Below are 24,130 nucleotides of genomic sequence, written 5' to 3'. Positions count from 1 at the left end.
CTTACACCATTTCATAGATTCTGCCTCTGACTCTATTTTAGGGCTTGCACTAAATTTCCACAGTGAAATCATGACTTTTTTGTTGTTTAAAGAAAACAGTAAACAGTGAAATCATGACTTTTTTGTTGTTTAAAGAAAACAGTAATATTATAAATCTTTTGTCAAGCATTGTGACTTATTCAGTTCTAAGCAAATCAGCCACATGATGTAAAATATTCCATGGAGAAGCTTAAAGGGAAAAAACAAACAAACAAACGAACAAACAACTACAACAAAAAACTCTTAAGCATTCCTTATCCCCTAGTCTCTGATGAGCTAGAAGTACACTTCCATTGGAGAATGTATAAATTACATGGCTGCACATAGTGGAACCTCATCCATAGCAAAATTATTTACATTTTAAATGGCAAGTTGTAGTCTAGAAATGTGTGGATAGTCCTAGCTGCAGATATATTAAAGCTAATCATATCTTATTCCTCAATAGATCAATAGAACAGATGGTAACTTTGTAAGTTTTGCATGCTGTGAGTGCCTGAAGCCATAGCAACATCCACCTCATGCTAGAAATCTATTTCTGTCTCCCCTGCTATTTTATGTTCTCTGAAAACTGTCTTTGCAGTGTCCAGAATCCACACTTTAGAAAAACAGGAGACTTACTCATTGCAGACCATTAACCTCTTTTATACCTCTGTCACAATCACATATAACTTCACCAAAATCATCAGACACAAAGTAAAAACCATTGACCCAAGTATCATATTTTGGGAAAAGACTCTTACAAAATACTTTTGTAACGTAATAAATCTATAATTAATAATCTGTGATCTATAATTAATCACTATTCAATAACTGGCAACTCAGAGATTAGTGATCACTAGTAATTACAGTTTCTAATGAGTTAGTCATAGAATCATAGAATCATAGAATATCCCGAGTTGGAAGGGACCCATAAGGATCATCAAGTCCAACTCTTGGCATCACACAGGTCTACCCAAAATTTTAGACCATGTGACTAAGTGCACAGGCCAACCACTTCTTAAACTCTGACAGGCTTGGTGCAGTGACTACTTCACTGGGGAGCCTGTTCCAGTGTGCGACAACCCTCTCAGTGAAGAACCTCTTCCTGATGTCTAGCCTGAACCGCCCCTGCCGCAGCTTGACACCATTCCCATGGGTCCCATCACCGGTCACTAAAGAGAATAGATCGGTGCCTGCCTCTCCACTCCCCCTTCTGAGGAAGTTGTAGACTGCAATGAGGTCCCCCCTCAGCCTCCTCTTCTCCAGGCTGAACAGGCACAGTGACCTCAGCCGCTCCTTACATGTCTTCCCCTCTAGGCCCTTCACCATCTTCGTCGCCCTCCTCTGGACACTCTCCAACAGTTTCACATCCTTTTTGTACTGTGGTGCCCAGAACTGCACACAGTATTCGAGGTGAGGCCGCAGCAGTGCAGAGTAGAATGGGACAAATCACTTCCCTCGACTGACTAGCGATGCTGTGCTTGAGGCACCCCAGGATACGGTTGGCATAATCACTAGCAGTCACTTTACTCAATGACTCTTTTACCTCAGTCTTTATTGGCAAGAACTCTAGCATGTAGCCGAAGCCCCAGAAGGCAGATGCAGGGACCAGAAGAATGAAGAACCACCCGCTGCAGGAGAACATCAGGTTTAAGACCAGCCAAGGAACCTAAAAGTGCACAGGTCCCTGGGAACTTATGAGACATATCCCCAGTTCCTAAGGGAGTTGGTGGGTGAATTTGCTAAGCCACTGTCCGCCATATTTGAGAAATCATAGAATCATAGAATCATTAAGGTTGGAAAAGACCTCCAAGATCATCTGGTCCAACCATCCCCCTACCACCAATATCTCCCACTAAACCATGTTCCTAAGTACCACGACCAACCTTTCCTTGAACACTCCCAGGGATGGTGATTCCTCCACCTCCTTGGGCAACCCGTTCCAATGCCTGACTACTCTTCCTAAGAAAAAATGTCTCCTAATTTCCAATCTAAACCTCCCCTGCCACAACTTGAAGCCATTCCCTCTAGTACTATCACTACTTATCTGTGAGCAGAGGTCGACCCCCAGTTCCCCACAGCTTCCTTTCAGGTAGTTGTAGAGAGCAATAAGGTCTCCCCTGAGACTCCTCTTTTCCAGGCTAAACAACCCAATTTCCTTCAGCTGATCCCCATTGTATTTGTGTTCCAGACCCTTCACCAGCTTTATACCCTTTCTCTGGACATGTTCTGGGGAAAAGATATCTTTACTGAAGTGAGGGACCCAAAACTGAACATGTTACTCAAGGTGCGGCCTCACCAGAGCAGAATACAAGGGGACGATCACCTCCCTGGTCATGCTGGCTTCACTATTCCTGATACAAGCCAGGATGTCATTGCATCTGGGCACCTGGGCACACTGTTGGCTCATGTTCAGGTAAGCATCGACAAACATCCCCAGATCCTTTTCCTCTGCACAGTTTTCCAGCCACTCTGCCCCAAATCTGTGGGGTTGTTGTGACCAAAGTGCAGGATCTGGCGTTTAGCCATGTTGAAACTCATCCCATTGGACTCTACCCATCAATTTAACCTGTCCAGGTCATTACGCAGAGCTTTTCTACCCTCCAGTAGATTGTCGCTGACAACCCCCGAACTTGGTGTCATCTGCAAACTTAGTGAGGGTGCACTCCATTCCCTCATCCAAATCATCAATAAAGTTACTAAAGAGGATGGGACCCAACACCGACTCATGGGGAACACCACTGGTAACTGGGTTGTCAGCTGGATTTCACTCCATTCACTACCACTCTCTGGCCGCGGCTGTGCAGACAGTTTTTAACTCAACGAAGTGTTTACCTGTCCAAGCCATGGGCTGCCAGCTTCTCCAGGAGAATATTCTGGGAGACCATGTCAAAGGCTTTGCTGAAGTCAAAGGCTTTCCCTCATCCACCAGGCAGGTCACCTGGTCATAGAGGAGATGAGGTTGGTAGGCAGGACTTGCCTTTCATGAACCCATGCTGACTGGGCCTGATCCCCCTGTTGACCTGCATATGCTGTGCAATTGCATTCAAGATGACCTGTTCCATCACCTTTCCTGGCACCGAGGTCAGGCTGACAGGCCTGTAGTTTCCTGGGTCCTCATTATGACGCTTCTTATAGAGCGGCATCACATTAGCAAGTCTCCAGTCATCTGGGACCTCTCTGGATGACCATAATTGCTGATGGATGATGGAAAGTGGCCCAGCAATCACATCCGCCAACTCCCTTAGCACCCTCAGGTGGATCCCATCTGGCCCTATGGACTTGTGACAGTCCAGGTGGAGCAGCAGGTCTCTAACTGCCATGGCAATCTGATGAAGTTCCCATTGACTGGAAGAAGGAAAACATAATCCACATTTTTAAAAAGTGTGCTGGGTCTGGTTGGGATGGAGTTAGCTTTCCCTGCAGTGGCCCATACACTGCTGTGCTCTGCGTTCGTAGCTAAAACGATACTGGTATCACACCGATGTTTTGTCTATTGCTGAGCAATGCTGGAACAGCACCAAGACTCTATCCAACCCACTCTCCCTCTGCCTGTCCTTCCCCAGCCCACAAAAGCCAGTAGGCTGCGGGGTGGGCAAGAGCTAGGGAGGGGAGATCACCAGGGCCACTGACCTAAAATGACCAAAGGGATATTCCATACCATGTGATGCCACACTCAGCAAAAAGGTGGGAAAGGGAAAGGAGGGGTGGGGGCCCTTGTCATGAAGACGCATGCCTGTCCTTCCAAACAACAACTACATGTATTGAGGCCCTGCTTCCCGGGAAGCCTTTGTTATTTCCCCTCTTCATTTTCCCTTTAAGTAATCTTTCTTTAAACCCGTGATGCTGTCCTTCCCAAACTGAGCCTGCGGGGGCTGCCCACAGGCAGCAGCTCTTCAAGCACTGCTCCCACATGGCTCCGTACCACGGGGTCCATCCATCAGAAGCAAACTGCTCCAGCACGGGTCCCCCATGGGTGGCAGCGCCCCCCAGACTCCCTGCTCCTGCATGGGCTCCTCTCCACAGGCTGCAGCTCGGGCCCGGGGCCTGCTCCTGCGGGGGCTCTCCATGTGCCGCAGCCTCCTCCAGGCCACATCCACCTGCTCCACCAGGGGCTTCTCCATGGGTTGGAGCGTGGAGATCTGCTCCTCCGTGGGACCCATGGGCTGCAAGGGTAAAGCCTGCTCCACCAGGGGCCTCTCTGCAGGCCACGGGGGAACTTATGGTGTGTGCCTGGAGCACCTCCTGCCCTACTTCTTCACTGACCTTGGTGTCTGTAAGGCTGTTTCAGCTGTTTCTCACTCCTCGCTCTCCCAGCTGCTGTTATGTAGCAGTTTTATTTTATTTATTTATTTGTTTTTCTTTAATATGCTGTTACAGAGGTGCAAACAACATTGCTTATTGGCTTACCTCTGGGCAGTGGAAGGTTCCTTTGGAGCTGGCTGAAACTGTCCCTTATTTAGCATGGGGCAGCTTCTGGACTCTTATCACAGAGGCCACCCCTGCAGCCCCTGCTACCAAAGCCTTGCTGCAGAAACTTAACACTAAGTGCAGACCATGCCTGACACAGCTGGTGGCCTTCTACAATGGTGTTGCAGCACCGGTGGATAGGGGAGGAACAGCTAACATCATCTGCCAGAACTTGTGTAAAGCATTTTACACTGTCCCATACGACATTCTTTGGGCCTTTGACGGGTAGACCATTTGGTGGGTAAGAAATTGTGTAGACCACTCGGTGGGTAAGAAACACTCAAAGTGTTGCGGTCAGTGGCTCAATGCCCAGGTGAAGATCAGTAAGAAGTGATGTTCCTCAGGGGTTGGTATCAGGACCACCGCTGTTTAACACCTTTGCTGGTGACATGGACAGTGGGACTGAGTGCACCCTCAGCAAGTTTGCCGATGACACCAACCTGTGTGGTGTGGTCAGCATGCTGGAAGGAAGGGATGTTATCCAGATGTTATCCAGAGGGACCTGGACAGGTGTAAGAGTTGGACCTGTGTGAACCTCATGAAGTTCAACAAGGTCAAGTGCAAGGTCCTGCATGTGAGCCAGGGCAATGCCAAGCACAAATACAGGCTGGGTAGAGAATGGATTGAGAGCAGCCCTAAAGAGAAGGAGACCTGTGGGTGCCAGTTAATGACAAGCTCAACATGAGCCAGGAATGTATGCTTGTAGCCCAGAAAGCCAGCCACATCCTGGCCTGTATCAAAACCAGTGTGGCCAGCAGGTTGAGGGAGGTGATTTTCCTCCTCTATTATGCTCTCATGAAACCCCACCTGGTGTAGTGTTCAGCTCTGGGGCCTCAATATATCCGCATGGGAGAAATGAGCGCTCTCTAAAAATATGAAAGGTATTCTTCAAGATGAGAAATTAATTAATATTTTAAATAAAGAATAAATCAGTTATCTTTGTAAATCAGCAAGTATTTTCTGTAATGAAATGTTCATTAAGATGATTCATAGCACTCTTCTGATGCTGTGCACACTTCATGGGCATATATTCATTTATCTGACTGGGTTTTAGGACGTGTCTATGTGCTGGGTGTTGTGCAAAGGATATAATATGGCTTTTTTTTTTTTTTTCATGAGATTAGTTTAAGGATCAAATAGATTTGAAAAGCTGTGAATTTCCACTCTGCTCTGCAATTCATGTTTGGAACAAGAGACTTATCAGTGCAAATTAAAAATTGCATATTTTTTAGAAGGTTGTCTGCTATCACTCTACAGTTATATTTTTGGTATTGATGGAGATATTAACATCCTACATAATTGAACATTAATTTCTGAACTTTTCAAAGTCAGAATTGGCTATATTTCCTTTGATATTTGTTTTGTGTGTCTAGGTGGTAAAGGTGTTTGTTTTTTTTTTTTTAATACATTATTTTAAAAAATTTTTTTCTAATACATTAGTTTTCTTGCATAAGTATTAGTTCTCACACAGAAACCAGAAACACAGAAAACTATTCCAGATTTCTTTTTGCATGTTTTTCTTAAAACAGGTTACTTAGTGTTGTGGTTTAAAAAGAATATAATAATAATAAAATGTCTTGTATAATTAAAATTGAAATCGATGTCTTTAAAATTTACAGTTATTATTGTCAAGCTTGCCCTGTTTTTGCAATATTTTTTTTCTTCTTTCTATTTTTTTTTTAATGCTATTTCTTTAGTCAGTGTTAAGGGTATATATATATATTTTTTTCACCAAGTACTTTTACTGTAATTATGCAAGAAATTCAGATCAATAGATATGTGAACTGATATAAAAGCCAAGGATTATGTCTACAATATCATTAGATACTACTCTTGTGTAGAAATACGAATAGTAAGATCATATTCAGTACCATATTACTCCTACAAGTAGACAGATCTTTTGTTATGTGTGGTACTGTGTTATCTTTATTATCAAGTAGACTCCAGTAAATGTCCCTTTTCAAAATAAACATTTTAGTTAAACCTTGTATTGCACTAAGTATCAATGTTGCTGGTGTTTAATTGTGGTTCTGTTTGCAATCCTTTAATAACTATTTTATTTTATTAAAGGAAATCTAACTAATTACTTTTTCTTTATAGTAAAAAGAAAACATAAGATAATATTTTCTTTATCATGCACATATTATATAAGTTTATTAATGCCAGCTGACTCAAAAAATTAAATTACTGTATCATTTAAAGCACATTATTTAATGTATAAATGTATGAAGTATAGGAGAAAATTTTTGATTAAATCTTATGATAATTGATCAGCTTCATAAATCTGAAGTGAAAAAGAAAATGAAGAAACAGTGACAAATCAGTTAAATTGTACTGCAGCAATATGTTTGTTTAGTGGTGTGATATCTGCAGTGGGTCAGACGCTTGTATTACTGCCAGTAAACTTGAGAAGGCTTAAATGTAGAGTACTTTTAAAAATGTTTCTAATTTTGTAATTTGTTTTGACATAAGAAATTTAGATTGCTATATCGTTATTTTGTAAAAGTACTTCAAACTGAAGTGCATGTACATATCTTATAATATTCTTATATTCTTTATAATATAAAGATCTTTTTATATCTTATAATGTTCTCATAATTATATCTTTGTGATAGAATGAAAATCTACCAAAATAATCCATCTGATATTCTCATATATTTACTCAGGGAACAATTACAAGTATTTTTTATTTTAGCAAAATGTGAAGTACACACACAATATACCCACACAGTGTCATTTGTATTTTATTATTTTTAAATCACATCTCTCCAAAACTGTGCTTCTTACTTCACCTTTACTTAATTTATATATTTTTATTTTGTCTGAAGGAGATGGACATGGTGAAGATTCTAAATGAGCTGACTTGATAAGTTCCTCTGAATCAGTGTTCAAGTATTCTCTCTCAGAGGAAGAGATTCAGGTATCCCTAAAAATCAGTAGCTGGAATGAAGGGAAGATGTGGTCATGGATGACTGATACCATCTTAAACAAGAGTGGGTGTTCTGCAAAGTACACGGGAAATATCTGTGGCTACAAATGGATTTTAGAAGGACAGAAGAGTGGGTAGACCTCATAATGTGTGTGAATGCAAGTGAGAATAAATTGAGACAGGAGAAATGGCTTATGAAGTTTTATGAAGAGGAGAAGGAGGAGGATATGGACGTGAGACAAAACGGTACTTCTCCCAAGAATGAGGCAAAGCAGTGAAGAGATGGGTGCAAGTTATGAAAATTATAGAATTGTAAAAGGTAAGAAGACAGAAAGTAATGGATTAGTGTGTAAGTTATGGAAAACTCTTCAGATAATCATAGCTACAGAAAAATCTCTGACAATAAGTTGTTTATTGTGCTGTCAGATAATTGATGTAGATATCTAGTTCTACAATCACTTAAAATTGCCAAAGCTCTCCACAGTACAAGCCTATCCTGAAAGACCTTAATATACATTTGTTTTTAAAATATATAGCCTCACCACTTAACTTAATCCTATGCAGCTGTTCTTATCTAGAAAATATATTATTGACAATAATATGCAAGTCCATTTAAGAACAAACAAACAAACAAACAAACAAACAAACTAGAAAAAGATTTTCAAAGAACTGAACCCACTAATTGGGCTCAAAGCTCTAGAAGGTTTAGTGTACATCCCTTCACAGGCTTCAATGAATTTAAGCAATTTCTCAAGTGATTAGATTTTCTTTTTTGGTTAAAACTTAAAATAATTTTAACTTTTGTTTTGTTTTGTTTTGTTACCTATAGAGGAGTTTCCAAGTGAGATTTAAGAGTTTGGGACTAAAAAAAGTTTAATGTCAGGTAAACTGGAAGACTGAGAATTTCCTACACCTGTCTGAAACAACTTTTGACAGCAGATTGTGCAGATAAAATACTGCAGTGACTTTCTTGGAGTAGGGATTTAAAAGGAAATGTTTCAGTGTTTTACAGTAGATCTGAAAATTACATTTTTTGTATATGAGATGATTGCTGTTCACTGTTGTTGAATACTAATTCAAATCCTAGTAATTCAAATATTCTCTCAGGTAATATGTTTGATTTTTCACTTAGTTAAAATCTACTCTTTAACTATAAGCCATGAAAAATATATATAAACAGATTCTAAGTTATGATTTTGGAAATTCTTTAGTCTCATTAAACACGTATTAAGAGCTTTAAGCTGAAGCAAATAATTTATGGTCAATGCACACAGCAACAGAAGCAGCAGCTTGTCACAGAGCAGATAAGATGTAATTTCATCCCTTCAGCATTTCATAAAAAGTTATTCAGGGTCAGGAGTGATTTAAAATGTATACAAGTCTGCAGATTTCTGTAAGACTTTATATATGCACATTTATATACAAAATGCCAGATATCCTCAGTAAGTCTGCAGGCAATACCAAGTTAGATGGGACTGTTAATCTTCTTGAGGGTAGGAAGACTTTGTAGAAGGAGCTGGATAGGCTAGATTAGTTCAATCACATTTCATTAAACTGCAGAATACAAGGTTAAGACCTGACTCAGATGCCACAGAAAGAAGTGAAGAAAGTAGAAGGATATCTGGAAAGATATACTTATTTCCTTGGCTAGAACCTCCCGTCCCCCCCCCCCCCCCCCCCCCCCCCCATTTAATTATTTGAACAAATTAAATAATAATTAAACCAACAGTCCTGGCTATATTCTTACAAGGTCATTATGTGACCACAAAGGGGAAGCCATTTACAAATTTACAAAGGTCTGATTTTGGTGGAACACTCTTTTCCGGTGGGTGTATAGAAGATGGGAAAATATGGTGCTCCAGTTGTAGCATCCTCCCCACGTTGTTCGTTGTTCCAAAACATTACAAAATCTTCTTCCCCAAAAGGATTGTGCCACAACAATGCTGAGCATTTGTTGATACTTAAACAATAACCTAATACTGAGCAAATAATGAAAAAAACTATTTAACATGAAGATAAATATTTAATATAAGCTTAAGTAATTCTGAGACTTATTTATTATCAGTTTATCATTAAGTACATTTTTAAATCAATCAAAAGATTTTAAATGCTATAGCAAGGTGGGGATCAGTCTCTTCTCCCAAGCATCAAGTGATAAGACAAGAGGAAATGGCCTGAAGTTGTGTGTAGTTGATTTACATGGCAAGGTTTTGGTAGTGGGGGGGGCATAGTGCTGGTTTCTGTGAGAAGAATCCAGAAGCTGCCCCATGTTAGATAAGGGCCTTGCCACTGGCCAGAGCCAAGCCAATAAGTGATGTTGTTTGCGTCTCTGTGAGAGGAGATTCAAGAAAGAAAAAAAAAAAATGCTGCACAACAGCAGCTGGGAGAGTGAGGAGTGAGAAACAGCCTTGCAGACACCAAGGTCAGTGAAGAAGGAGGGCAGGAGGTGTTCCAGGTACCAGAGCAGCAGTTCCCCTGTGGCCTACGGAGAGGCCCCTGGTGGAGCAGGCTTTACCCTTGCAGCCCATGGGTCCCATGGAGGAGCAGATCTCCACGCTGCAGCCCATGGAGGAGCCCTTGGTGGAGCTGGTGGATGTGGCCTGGAGGAGGCTGCGGCACATGGAGAGCCCCCGCAGGAGCAGGCCCTGGGCCAGAGAAGAATAAGCAAGAGTAAACAAGAAATAAAGAATAAAGAACAAATAATAAACAAGGTCAAGCAAGCGACAGTGAGGTATTATTTTAAGAAAATTTTATCCATCTTCAGCGGGTCTTAAAAGAGGTTCATACCTCTGCTCCATTTACTGATTTGGACCTGGCCTTAGAGAATTTTTTTTTTTTTATTTTTTTTTACCTACCCTAGGTTATTGACTCAATAGTTCATCCCACCTATTGACACATTTGAGTAATTCACAACTGGAAAGATGTGCATTAACTGTAGTTACTCATACAAATTATCCAGAGTTCTCAGTAACAGACTATGCTGTGACATCTTCAAGCAATAAGGATAACCAGCTGTCAACATTAATTAATTCTCTCTGAAAATGAAAATTATTAGATAGTACACAATATAAAGGAAATATTATCCAGATCTAAATGTTTTACTTCCATGGTTATCAATGAATGTCCTGACTGATATTGTGGAGCTTGTACAAAGGAAGATACTCACTCCTGTTGCAATCCTACAGGGTCACAAGAACATAAGACCTCAACCCCTCTTGGACAATTTTGGTGAAATTATTGAGACCATTGCTCAGTTCAATGTATTTTCCAAATCATTTTCTTAGGCACTCAACTATCTCTCTGTAGACTGTAAAGAACCTTGACGAGAGAGGTATGCTCCTTATAGGACTGAAGAAACAGCAGAGAAATGTCCTTTGGCATCTGTTCTTTAGAAATCTTGTGTATCCTTTAATGACCAGCCGAAAAATCTTGCCTCATTTTCTCATTCCTGGCAAGATATAAGTGTAGTGATTCACATGGAAATTCAACTCAGACTTATTTCACAGTGTTTCCATTTCCACATTTTACCAAAAATCCTATCTTCTAACCTTCTATATAGATTCTGAAGACACTTCCCCCCCGCCCCCCCCCAAGACTATACTGTAGATCCCTCTAAGCACAGAAAGAACAGAGAAAGAAGTTGAAAAAATTGCCACTTAAAAAGAGCTTACAATACAACGTCAAATATAATTTTGATTCTTCTCCTTACATTAATCAAGTTGTTGCTGATACATTTACAACTTCTGTTTTGCTGCTGGAACAACTGAGCTTTTTTTTTTTTTTTTCTTTTTTTTCCCCCCCATATTTGCTAGCGTAATTTTAGTACACTTTCACAAAATCAGTAGCATTGAATTTGTGGAAATAAGGAGACAAGTATTGTGTAGTTATCTAGGGCTTGTATTGCAGTATTGTGGAATAAATTTGGATTCAATTATCTTATTGTAGGGGATTTATAATTTAAAGCTTCCATATTCTATAACCTTCCCTGTTCCCTCCTTGACCCACTCCAAACTAGCAGGATCTTGCTTTGTGCTCTGTCATACAGGAATGATCAACTGGGAGAAGGTGCAGCTTTGGGGACACCCAGCAGCAGCCCTGGGACATAGAAGACGTCTTTGGGCTCTGCCCAGTGGTACATGGCAGGAGGGTGGGAGGCATGGTGTGGGCTGAGACATGAGATGCTCAGGCTGGAGATGAGAAGACTTTTCCCCAACAGGACAGCCCAGCTGTGCAGACGGGGCCAAGGAAGGTTGGGCCTCTGCAGCCTGGGGGTTTCGTGTCCCAACTTCGTGAAGCCCTGAGCAGCCCCGCCTGAGCCCTGCTCTGGGCAGCGGCTGGGCTGGAGATCTCCCCTTCTTCTAGCCTCAGTTGTCCTGTGATTTCTATGATATCCTCACAGTGAACTAAACACTCTTTAGGGAAAACAAAGCAAAACAAAATGAAAATAGAAAGACCAAGTATGTTGTTTGGTTATTTCCTGAAAAATTAAATCTAAATTCCGGTGATTTTCTGAGGTGCTTGCATAAGTTCCAAAACATTGTCCAATGTACTTATTTGTACTGGATGAAATACTAGTGGGAATTAAATGTTTCTGTTTATGTTATTAGGAGTGAAATGTATTATAGATACTAACCCATGCAAGCTAAAGATGCGCAACAAGGGATACCATATTGATGTGTGCTGGAAATTGATTAATATGAGTATGCAATTTTATATGTAATTAAAATTATTTGATCAACTTGAAAAATATTGCATATTCTCACAACAATTTATGTACCTAAAAGGAAGTAATACAGATTTTAACTCACTTGTAAATATCTAATGCTAAATATTACTGTATTGCATCATAGCTCAGAGCAATAATGCATTGTTTTGTGAATCTACACATTAGTAAGCTTTATTCTTAATCTTTCAACTTCAGACAAAATTGTTAGGTAAGTCCAAGCAAAAAACACCTTATATTGAAAGTGCTGTACATGGCAGATGCATTCATATTCTAAAACTTCAATTGATTTAGTAAAACCGTAGCAGGTATATTGAAGGTGATATGTTAAGAAAGGGTTTATAGAGGCATATGAAAATGTCGTGCATCGTCCAGGCTCCTTTCTGTCAGCCATGAGGAACTACAAACAGTATTTTGTTGCCAGTGTTTTATCCAATCAAGACAACTGTTGGGGTCTTGCTCAATTAGTCATGTGTTTTTGTTATTTAGAACCATAGAATCATAGAATATCCCGAGTTGGAAGGGACCCATAAGGATCATCAAGTCCAACTCCTGGCACTGCACAGGTCTAACCAAAAGCTTAGACCATGTAACTAAGTGCACAGTCCAATGTCTTCTTAAATTCAGACAGGTTTGGTGCAGTGACTACTTCACTGGGGAGCCTGTTCCAGTGTGCAACCACCCTTTTGGTGAAGAACCTCTTCCTGATGTTCAGCCTAAACTTCCCCTGCCTCAGCTTAATACCGTTCCCGCAGGTCTTGTCACTGGTGATAAAGGAGAATAGGTCACCTGCCCCTCCACTCCCCCTCGCAAGGAAGTTGTAGACTGCGATGAGGTCCCCCCTCAGCCTCCTCTTCTCCAGGCTGAACAGGCACAGTGACCTCAGCCGCTCCCCATGTCTTCCCTCTAGGCCCTTCACCATCTTCGTCGCCCTCCTCTGGACACTCTCCAACAGTTTCACATCCTTTTTGTACTGTGGTGCCCAGAACTGCACACAGTACTCGAGGTGAGGCCGCACCAGCGCAGAGTAGAGCGGGACAATCACCTCCCTCGACTGACTAGCAGTGCCGTGCTTGATGCATCTCAGGGTACGGTTGGCCCTCCTGGCTGCCAGGGCACACTGCTGGCTCATATTCAACTTGCTGTCAACCACAGCCCCCAGATCCCTCTCTGCAGGGCTGCTCTCCAGCATCTCATCGCCCAGTCTGTACATATAGCCAGGGTTGCCCCTTCCCAGGTGCAGGACCCGGCACTTGCTTTTGTTAAACTTCATGTGGTTGGTGATCACCCAGCTCTCCAATCTGTCCAGATCTCTCTGCAAGGCCTTTCCACCCTCATCCGAGTCCACAACTCTTCCAAGATTGGTGTTGTCGGCAAATTTGCTCAAAACACCTTCTAGTCCTACATCCAAATCATTTATGAAAACATTGAAGAGGACTAGCCCTAAAATGTAGCCTTGAGGGACCCCACTAGTGACCATCCACTAGCTACATGTGGCCCCATTTACCACAACCCTTTGAGCCCTGCCCATCAGCAAATTGCTCACCCATCGTATGATGTTTTTGTTTAGCTGTATGCTGGACATTTTGTCCAGTAGGATCCTATGGGAAACCGTGTCAAAAGCTTTGCTGAAGTCCAAAAAGATCACATCAGCTGGTTTCCCTTGATTGACTAGATGGGTGATCTTATCATAAAAAGAAATCATATTTGTTAGGCAGGACCTACCACTCATGAACCCATGCTGGCTGGGACCAATGACTGCATTGTCCCCCAGGTGCACTTCAATAACTTCAAGGATCATCCTTTCCATAATTTTACCAGGCACTGACATGAGACTGACAGGCCTGTAATTGCTAGAGTCTTCTTTCTTACTCTTCTTGAAAATTGGCACAACATTTGCCAGCTTCCAGTCCAATGGTACCTCTCAAGATTCCCAAGATCATTGAAAAATAATTGAGAGAGGTCCCGCAGTGACATCAGCCAGCTCTTTAAGTACCCTGGGATGAATTCCATCTGGACCCATGGACTTGTATGGATCCAGGTGGAGCAGCAAATCCCGCACACGTTCAGGGTCGGTTGGGAGTTTGTCATTCCCACCGTCATGGTCCTCCAGCTCAGGGCACCCTGGGTCCCAAAGCCCATCATCAGTGTTGAAGACAGAGGCGAAGAAGGCATTAAACGTCTCTGCTTTTGCCTATATCATTGTCTGTGAGGAGACCCTCCCCATCTAGTAGCGGACCTATGTTTTCTTTGGTTCTCCTTTTCTTGTTCACATATCTAAAAAAAAACTTTTTTATTGTCTCCCACAGACATGGCCAGCTTCAACTCTAGTTGGGCTTTGGCCACACGAATTTTCTCCCTACAAACACGAACAGCATCCCTGTATTCCTTCCTCGTCACCTGACCCTCCTTCCAGCAGTCGTACACTTTCTTTTTTCGCCTAAGCTCCAGTAGAAGTTCTCTGGTCAGCCAGGCTGGCCTTCTGTGCCGCTTGCCTGACATCTGATATTTTGGAATCGCCTGATCTTGTGCTTTTAGGAGGCAGTGCTTGAAGACTGACCAGCACTGATGGACGCCAATGCCTTCAAAAGCAGCTTCCCAGGGGACCTTGCTGACTAGTTCCCTGAGCAGTCCGAAGTCTGCTCTCCCCATATCCAGGGCTGAAGTTTTGGTGACAGTTTTCCTTCTGTCACCATAAATTCTAAACTCAACTGCTTCATGGTCACTATGACCAAGATGGCCGCCAATTGCCACGTGTCCCACAAAACCCTCTCTGTTCTCCAGCAAGAGATCTAGGAGGGCACCTTTCCTAGTTGGCTCTCTTAGTACCTGCACCAAGAAGTTATCATCTAGGTGCTTTATGAACCTCCTGGACTTGCTCGTGTCAGCCGTGTGGTGATCCCAATTGACGTCTGGCAAGTTGAAATCCCCCATTAGGACAAGGGGAGTTGATCCTGAGGCATCTCTTAGTTCTGCAAAGAATAATTCATCGGCGTTGTCGTCCTGGCCAGGTGGTCTGTAATAGACTCCCACAACGACATCCCCTTTATTTGTTTGTCCCTTAACCGGAGGCTGCCAACTTTGCCATCGCCAACTTGAAGTTCCACACAGTCCAGCCCCTGCTTCACATACATTGCCACCCCACCACCTTGCCTACCCTGCCTGTCCCTCCTGAAGAGCCTGTAACCATCTATTGCAACACACCAGCCACAGGACTCATCCCACCAGGTTTCGCTTATGCCGATGATGTCGTAGCTGTGGGACTGGGCCAAGACTTTTAGCTCATCCATTTTATCCCTCATACTGCGTGCGTTTGTGTAGAAGCACTTCAAATGCACCTCCCTACAAGCAGCACCTTGTGTAGCCGACCGAAGGGCCTCACTAGCACACAGTCCCTCTGATTCTAGCACACCATCCCTTAGCTGGGGTTTTTAGCCTGGTTTTATCCCCTTCCCCCATCGACTCTAGTTTAAAGCCCAATCTATCAGCCCAGCCAACTCCTGAGCAATAATCCTCACCCCTCTCTGACAGAGGCGCATCCCATTTGTTTCAGGGTAGGCAATGGAAACACTTCGTCTTGAATATTTTACTTTCCTGAGATGGACAGCTTCCAAATGCCTAGGAGAAAGCTGTCAAAACATTTGTGTTGAACATTTAGCTCTGTTTTAAAACTCATCTTGCCTATTCAACAGGTATTATACAATACCACGAGTGCATTTTTACTCATATTCATCATATTGCATTTTTACTCATACTCATCGTATTTCCTAAACTTTCTTGTCTGATTCTCTAGACGTGGTAGTTTCTGCCAGTAATAGAACTTTCTTCTTCTCTCTAGCCTCTGCTCCTTTGCTGTTTGTTTATTTACTTGTGGTTGATGTTAAATTTACTTATTTTCTTCCTGCTGATTTTGAACAGGTTTTTACCCAATTCTTCTGAAAACTTCACTTTCACCACTTTCTCTCCTAGGGAAAATCAGTAGTTTATTTCAGTCTTAGCTGGTGTTTAGGATATGAACAGTTCAGTTTATAGATTCCTGCTTAGTAATAGGAATCTCTTTACACATTTTGGTTTTGGCTTAAATAAGCCTTTGCTGCACAATAGAGCTAAAATTTTAAGACTTATAACTAGATGTGTTTTAGCTCAATCCTGTCAATTCAATTGAACATCCTATTAAGCCTCTCATTAAGTTTCATGGGAACACTGTCAGACAGTAAATGCATTTGAAAGCCCATCTACCATGCCTACACTTCACTACATTGGTGAATAAATCCAGGATTTGACCATTTTGCTCAGTAGTGCAATGTATTTATTTATTTATTTATAAGGCAATCCTTCATATTCTTCATCAGTTATTCATAGCTGTTTCTCTAATGCATTCCTATGCTTATTTTGATGATGAACATAATTTGTCAGTTCAAGTTCCATGTTCACCTACTTGTGTGTTAATTTAAAGCTTTAATGAATTACTTTGAAGTAGTTTTTAAAAACAAACAAACAAACAAACAATACCAACATTAATTATTAGCTGTTCTTGTCATTTTTTACCATTACAACTGCAGTGGAAATAATAGGTTTTTAGTCAATATAGAAATGGTCTATGTTCAAACTGTGTTGCTAACAGTCTTCTGTTAGCCTTCTTTCATAAGAACAAATAAATGTGACTCTAAATGAATTCAATTTGGATGTTCTCTGAACAGCTTACAGAAGTTAAATGATCTTAATTAGGATTTTATTTTATTTATTTATTTATTCATTCATTTATTTTTAAGATAAAATTTTTCCTAGTAGGCATTAAGATTCATAACCTGTTTCTGTTGGACATGACTTTACTATCTGCGTGGAGGTAAATCCACAAATGTGTTAAGGTAAGACAATGAACAGAAGACAAGAATAAATTAACACAAAATTTGACAGGATTATTATTTCTGTAATTCACAGATATGAAACAGATATGAAATTTGTACTTTTCCTTGCTTTGTGTTCAGCTTTTCAAACATCCATTTACAAAATAAAATGTGAGAAATAGTCATGTTTTTTAGGAGAGGCTCCATCAATTTATTTATTTGTAATCTTTTTCATATTCCACTTATTTAAGAGTATCTGCTGTTTGGGATCTAATGATATTTCACCTATGAGCCCTTATTGAGAAATTATGTCTCAAAATTTCTAACATAATAGTTGCCATATTATGGAAACTGCAGGTTTGATCATTTTGGGGATCACAAGTAGATTTTGGGGATCTTCAGGTAGTTGATGTCATATATATGTGGATAGAAACTTAAGTACATGCCAGTGAAAAGTATTTTATTCTTTTTTTTTCCTCTTGCAGCTCTCTTTTTTATTTTTTTCCCATACTTTTCTGTGCTCTAAATATAATTAACAAGTGATAATCTGCCCACACTACACCAGCAGAGAACAGAATAACAGAGTTTTAAAAGAATTTCAACACCTGACTTTTCTACTAATAAAGGAGTCCAAGTGATAGAATTTTGAAATCTATTCCTAAACTCAAGCCAATTAATTTACATAATTTAAATTAACAAGTCTTAAAAAAAACCAACATATTCTTCCACAACTCTTGGTAGGTGTCAGTCTCATAACATAATATAAAAACAGTCTTGGGTCGTTAATTTCAAGAAGTGATAATTCAAACTCAGGAAATATATCACTAATAACTAGCACTTACTAAGCTTAAAATAAAGGAAGTGTTTTTTAATTTTTATTCCCCCACCACACACACAGCCTCCCCCTCGGCCCCCCAGAAGAGATGACTTTCTGGACATAAATTCCTTCAGGTAACTTTGAAATGCTGTGGGTAATTATGAGTTGCCTGAGTTCCAGAGGGAATCTGTAGCATTACAATTGCTATATTTACTTTGGGGAAAAAAAAAAATTAAAAACACAGCTTTAAGAAAAAAAAAGTGTGTTTGGTCACACACACTACCTTTGTTATTCTTAACAAATAAAAGAAGCTGAATATACAGATGGGGAACAGGAGAAAAAAAAAAGATTATTTTTCTTTTATAACAACAAAATATATATACACAGAAGTTAACTGATCATGGAATCATATTTTGGGTTGGAAGGGACCTTAAAGATCATATAGCTCCAAGCCCCCTGCCATGGAAAGAGATACCTTCCTCTAGATCAGGTTGCTCAAAGCCCCATCCAGCCTGGTCCTGAACACTTTCACAGATGGGGCATCCACAGTTTCTGACTACATTTATCAGTTATTATACATCCCACCAGCTACTATTTTTCACCTTTCTAAAATGTTTTACTGAATTATGTGAAGTACAAAGAAAATGTTAAGGTGAGTGGAAGGATGGATGGGATGAATTTGTTCATGTTTAGGTCCCACCTATTGTTTCAGAACTGGTATGCCTATGTAGAAATTTTTTCAATCACCAGGCTCATTCAGCCAGGATAGACACTGTAATATCTTCTGTTTCTGCTCTGAAAGTACAGGTTACTAGTCTTCCCTTTTATGTTTTGATTAGTAGGACCAGCATGACTCAAACTCTTCATACCCTTTTGGAGGTTGTTTTAATATATTTATACTAAACATTTTACAGTAATTTAATGACACAATTCCTGCCTTTCATTTACAGTAAAGTTTTGCACTGTCAGAGCTGTGCAAAGTATGTAATCTGTAAGATCTAGCCACTTCTTTTCATTCATTAATGTGAATTGCAGATAAAACTGTTCTTTCTGCGTTGCAATTGACAAAGTCCAAAATAACTGTTTCAGAGAAATATAGTTTAGTATTGGTTCCAATTCAGAAAGAATGTGATATTTGTCTTCTCTAAGGATTGTGAGTTAGGTTTGAAAACACTTCATTTAAGTCTTGGAAGAATTTGTTTACATAAATCTAACATTAAAAAGGTCTGTGGCACAGTTTCTGTCCTCAATCTTCTCATTTATAAGCATTGATTGTTGCCAATATGCAGCTGCTGTCTATAAGCATATTTGAGAAGCTTAAGGAAATTTTTCATGTGACTTTCAGAAGCCAGTTCCTGATTATTTCATTAAAAATATTAAGCCTCCTCAACAGAGGATGGGTGGAATGTTCTGGCATAACAATGATAAACAAAGCAGACACACTTCCATTATGAATGTGTTAACGTAATGATAGATTGCCAATATGCGGCCTTCATATCTCTATATATTACCTCAGATAAGGACTCCCATAGCAAACTGACAAAGTAGAAAATGTAAAGTAAAAGAGAAAAATTTTTGCTTGAATAAATTTACTTTTCAACTTTGTTTATATTATAAAAAATTCTAAACATTTTATAGTTGTATGTGTAATTATTGGAAACATGATTGTTACTTGCATTTCATGGAGGGATTAAAATATACATCTTGTCTGTATTTACTTTGTAGGTTACTGAATGCACTGAGTGACCTTCTTTGTTTTTCTTAAAGCACAAATCTGATACTGACAGTTTGTGTTACCCACAAAAGCTGTAGGGAACATTACATAGGCAATCACCAGTAAGGCAGAAATTGCATCCTAAGCTTCTGCAGCAGGTCCCTTAGAAGCAAAAGTAATGGCTGCGGCCTGGAACAAGGGAAGCACACATTGAACATATGGACTCTGATCTGCCAAAGAAAACACGGGTTGCAGAGAAGCCACTGAACCTTGCCAAGAACTGTCTCCTGTTACTTGTCCTTGTCACACTTGGCTCTGCATTGGCCTCCTCTAATCATCAGAATGAGGATGGCATTGAGCTTTCCATCAGGACATGAGGTTCTCTGGGGCTTTGAGTGTTTCTTGCTAGTGAATTTTCTGGCAGGAGATGAAGGCTGTAAGAGAGGACTGAAGAGAAATCAGCATGCCAGGGCAGCAGATAGGAGAAATAATCCTCAGCTTGGTATGAATAGTTAAGGGTAAAATGGAACGTATAATCTGATAAATTTGATCTTACCGGATAGGGTAGAAAGCTAACTCCCCTCTCCACCCTATATCTTCATATTATCGTTACTAAAATATGATATTTACAGTGACACATGTCAAAATATTTCTCACTAACCTAATCTGGCACTGAGAGTTTAGCTACAACCTTTTGATATTCCTGCATTTGTTATACAAATGTGTTACTACTCATCTGTTGTGCAACAGTATAATGGTGGCTTTTACAATGATTCCCCATTTATATGTCATTCTAGACTGTTTCTTTATTTTTAACTTCATGCTTTACTAAAGACACAGTATTAACTACTGTTCAGCTTTTAAACAAAATCTATGGAAACTTTATTATGGTCTTCTATACTTTTTTTTTTTTCCCCAGCTGTGTGATGTATCTGATAGCAGCTATTATGGTTACTTTTCTGTTTAACACTTATATGAAAAAATTTGCATTCCCCTACTGCTGAGTACAATTAGACTGTTAGATGTGTAATTAATATAATTGCACACACTGCTTGGTGAAAAGTTGAAAATATCTGTACTTGCTCTTTACCTAGTATGATATTTCATGCAAAACCATGCAAAAACATATTGTTTCATATGTATATATAATATATTCCTAGTTTGGAAAACATGCATTGAAATTGAGAATAGTGATTTTCTCCATTATTTTGTTTTCCATGAACATCATATGATGAAGTGATAGTTTTATTTATTTATTTATTTATTTTTATTATTTATGCCCAACTTACATTAGTGGAAGAGTCACAGTAATCCTGTCAGCTAAACCTTCTAAATCTACTCCATGTGCTTGAGATTGTTGACCACCACCACCAACAACAGAATTTATTTTCATTAAAGTAGATGAGAGAAAGAATGAAACTTTTACAAAAAGAAATGAAAACATGTGGGAATGATAAAGGTTTTTGTCTCTGATAAGTCCCCCTCTAATGCAAAAGTAAAATTGACGTAGTTGGCAGGATTGCTATGGATAACCTGCTGAAAAAAAATGAATAAATAAAATCCAAAACAGGAATAGAATGGGCCCAAAATTTTTGGAAAGATGAGGACAAAGTGATAGAGTGGATAGAACAATGTGGAAGTGAGCAAAAATTTTGGAAACATAAAGGCAAAGAATTTTTTGTGTAGCATTGGGGACTTGCTTATCTTGTGCTCAAAAGGAAGTTAAAGAATCCTCTCTCCCTCAAAGAATTGCAGATGTAGAATATTCTGCATTAAAATCAGAAACTGTAGTGCTGAGAAAATCACTGGCCTTTGAAAAGGAAAACTGAGAGAAACTAGGGACAGACATTAGAGAACTTAAAATGCTATTAGGCTCATCTGAAAGGTGAGAAATAAAACTGCAGGAAAATTAGGTCTCTTACAATATTAGATACCGTCCTTGCTCTCTGCTAAACAAAACCACAAATTAATACACTATGAAAATCCTGAGACATGGAATGGAGACATCTGGTATAGTAATGATAACAATAAACTGGTGGGAGATTCAGATTATGATCTTACCCTGGAACCTGTACCTATATGACAACTAATCAAAACTGAAATTGCAAACGATGTATATTACAATGTTTGTACTACAGTACAGATAATCCCTTGGTCTCTGACTGAATTAGCAAAGGTGCAGGAAGAGTACTCTAGGCACCCAGAAGAATCTGAGATAGAATATGTGTGGTGGATGAGTCTCTGTAGCAGCAGGACTGAATCCTACAGAGCTAGGAAGAGGCAGAAGGCTATTGGGGCCCTGGAGTGTTTTTAAACATTGCACTGGGTGATCAGAATTACTCATTGAACACATGAGCTGCTTATGAGGCTGGTGGCATAGGCCCAATAGAAAGAGGAGATCCCCTTGTTAAAAGGACCTTAGGGTTCTCTGTTTTGGCTGTGTCTGTGCAAAAAGCAGCCTGCATACAAGTGTTGTATGACAGGGGTGTGTTAAGGCAGTAGTGTCTGCTAGCAGTTGTGCATTCAGGCATTGATAGGGCGGTATCAGACTTGGAAAATAAAGGTGTTATGACTCATGTTCATTCCCCTTACAGTTCTCCTGTGGCTACAAAAAAGCTGAATGGACAGTGGCGGCTTACGATTGATTATAGGCAATTGAATGCCAGTAATGCATATTTAACTGTTGCTGTGCCAAATAATGAGGAATTGGTAACCCAAATTCAGGGAGCATCACACCCATGGATGGAAACTTCAGATGATAAGGATATGTTTTTCATGATTCTTCTCAGAAAGAGTAGTCAGGCATTGGAATGAGTTGCCCAGAGAAGAGGTGGCATCACCGTCGCTGGAGGTGTTTAAGAAAAGGTTGGACCTGGTGCTTAGGGACAAGGTTTAGTGGGGTGATATTGGTAGTAGGGTGATGGTTGGGCCAGGTGATCTTGGAGGTCTCTTCCAACCCTAATGCTTCTATGCTCCTGGAACATAATAAGGCTCAATTTACTTTTACTTGTAAAAAGACACAATATATCTTTAATTGTCTGCCACAAGGATATAAACACTCTCTTACTATTGCTTACAGTGCCTCGGCAAAGGTTTTAACAAAAATCCTCAGCCCACCAGCCCGCCAAGCGTCATAGTATAGTGATACATTGATGACATTTTTAGGAGGGAAAATTGCAGAGGAAGTCAGACATGACACAGAAGCTGTCCAAGAAAAATTGATAGCTTTGGGATTAGACATTCCTCCATCAAAATGTCAGAGGCCTGCATAAGAAGTTAAGTTTCTGGGAACCTGGTGGATTAAAGGGGCTGTTTCTACTCCTCCAGGGGATAAAATAGAGCAGCAGAGCAGGGGCAGGATACCTCTAGCACAAAAGTGTTACAGCAAGGTCTGGGACTTTTAGGTTACTGGTGTACTGGTGTGAAAACATTTTTTTTTTTTTCTGTCAACGCCCATCTCTTTTAAAATCTGCTTAAAAAAGTGAAATCATGGGACTGGACTAAATGGCACAAGGTTGTGTTAGGATTGTTAATATAAGAACTAGGATTGTTTCAACAGCTAGGTTTCTTACACCAAACCAACCCTATCCATGTAGAATTGGGATTCAGTGAACATGGTTTCCATTGTAATCTCTACCAAATGGACCAGAAGGACCAGAGAGACCACTAGAATTTAGCTCCTGCTCTATTAATGACACCAAAATGAGATATTCCAATCTTGAAAAAGGCTTGCTGTGAGTGTGAGCAGGGAAGAGGGCAGAACAGATAAGAACAGAGTATGATTATTCAGGGTCCTTTCTGTCTGCTAGATATAGTTTGCAAGGGTATGGTACCACCTGCAGGTGTTGCCCAGAAACACACCATCCATAAGTGGTATGCCTATATGGAAGGTATCAATGAAATTATACGTATTATGAAAGGCAACATTCAGGTATCTAAACTGCAGAAAGTTATAAACAGTATATTTACTTTACTATTCCAAACCCCACCAAGCAAACCATCTCCCATTCAGGGGCACCTCCGCTGAGGGCAGGCAGTGACCTTAAGGGGGTATGATTCACTGATGCATCATCTTATAGGCAAAATCATGAGTGGAAATATAAGTCCATGGCTTTAGAAGTATGCACAGGACAAAGATTAGATGAAACAGGTAAAGGGACCATTCAAGGGTGGGAACTCAGAGCAATCTTACTAGCTGCACAACATGCTGCCAGTCATATCTAAACCAATTCATATGCAGTTTATAAAGGAGCCACAGAGAGGACTGGCCACTGGGCAGCCAATGGCTGGCAGGTAAATAGAGCCCCTGTCAGGCAAACTGACAGCTGGAAGGAATTGCTAGGAATAGGAGACATAATTGGTCAGACACTCTCACTTCACAGTTCAATCAGCAAGTAAGCAACCTCACACAACTATGCAGGGCAACCAGTCCTGGTTAAAATGCCTCACAGTGGGACAGTGTCAATGGTGCTAACAATCCCAAAGCACCTTTATGCTTGGGAAGCAAAAGATTACTCTGAAAACCTCTGCTGAGTCAGTACTAGATGGATAATACCTACCTTTTAGCTTAACATCTGTTGGTTGTATACAACCCAGCATCTTCTCTTTTATA

The sequence above is a fragment of the Anser cygnoides genome, chromosome Z (genome assembly GCF_040182565.1).
Source record: "Anser cygnoides isolate HZ-2024a breed goose chromosome Z, Taihu_goose_T2T_genome, whole genome shotgun sequence".
Classification (NCBI taxonomy): Eukaryota; Metazoa; Chordata; class Aves; order Anseriformes; family Anatidae; genus Anser; species Anser cygnoides.
Note: the sequence above shows the minus strand (reverse complement) of the source record.